The following is a 1,056-nucleotide window of genomic DNA, read 5'->3' on the forward strand; positions in this document are numbered from 1 at the left end:
AACCCCTCCCCTCCCCCTTCCCTATCCCCTCCCCTCCCCCTTCCCTATCCTCTCCGCCTCCCCTATCCTCTCCCCTTCCCTATCCTCTCCCCATCCCCCATGCCCCGCCCTCTGGCGGTGAATGGCGCGCGCGCGCTCTCTCTCTCGGCGCGTGACCGGGCCGGCCGTCAGTGAAGCGGCTTCGAGCGGCGGAGTGACACCTGCGCTGAGGAGGAGGAGGAGGAGGAGGAGGGAACGGCGATAAACGGCGATAACCGGCCGCACCGGGGGGAAGGGAGGGTGCAGACAAGGCAAATTAACGGCAGTCAGCACAACCATTCTCTCCGTGAGGGAATAAAAACCCTCGAGAGGCAGCACCTGCGGGGAAGAGAGACCCGCCCATCATCTCCGGGATTATCGTTACCGGAGAGAGAAAAAAAAAGCGGCGGTGAGTGACAGCGGCCATACCCTCACACGGGGGGGGATCTCTCGAACCTGTCCCCCCCCGGGATGGGTTTTGAAAAAAATCAAATATTTCCATAATGACGGGGGTGGAAATGGGCCCTGAGTGGAGAGGCCGCTTTTAAAACCGAACGAGAGGGGGGGTTTCGGTTCCGATATGGAAAGCCGCCGTTATCGCCGCGGGAAGGAGGGAGACTGAAACGAAAACAAATCTCTGCGCGCGGATCGTCTGTCCGTGGGTCGTTGGGTTTTATTTTTGTCTAAGTAACGGGACGGGAATACTGGGTTTCTCCTGTCCGTGTGGTAATTTTTTGGTGCGTCAGAGGCGGTGGGGAAGGGGATGATGGAGGAGCAGTGTCCACCCTGTGGACATGGAGCAAGATGGAGGAGCTCCGGGTTTCTGCTCGTCAGCCGCTCCCCGACCCTGGACCCCCGTCCCCGACCCTGGAGCCTGTCCCCCAGCCCCGAACCCTGACCCCGTCCCCCAGCCCCTGAACTCCACCCTGGCCCTGCACCTGAACCCCTAGCTGCCTTCCACCCTGACCCCAATCCCAACCCTGACCTCCAGCCCTGAAACCCTAGCTGCCTTCCACCCTGACCCCAAACCCAACCCAC

At 61.5% G+C, this 1,056-nt stretch overlaps 1 protein-coding gene across 2 annotated transcripts in view; it reads left to right on the forward strand.

The window, feature by feature from the left end:
- Positions 1–211: 211 nt before the first annotated feature.
- Positions 212–1,056, forward strand: part of grinaa (glutamate receptor, ionotropic, N-methyl D-aspartate-associated protein 1a (glutamate binding)) — a 95,735-nt gene continuing 94,890 nt past the window's right edge. For both annotated transcript variants that reach the window (XM_043690909.1, XM_043690908.1), the window contains exon 1: positions 212–427. The gene's annotated coding sequence lies outside the window, so the exon portion shown is untranslated. The remainder of the gene's footprint in view (positions 428–1,056) is intronic.

The sequence above is a fragment of the Chiloscyllium plagiosum genome, chromosome 5 (assembly GCF_004010195.1).
Source record: "Chiloscyllium plagiosum isolate BGI_BamShark_2017 chromosome 5, ASM401019v2, whole genome shotgun sequence".
Lineage (NCBI taxonomy): Eukaryota > Metazoa > Chordata > Chondrichthyes > Orectolobiformes > Hemiscylliidae > Chiloscyllium > Chiloscyllium plagiosum.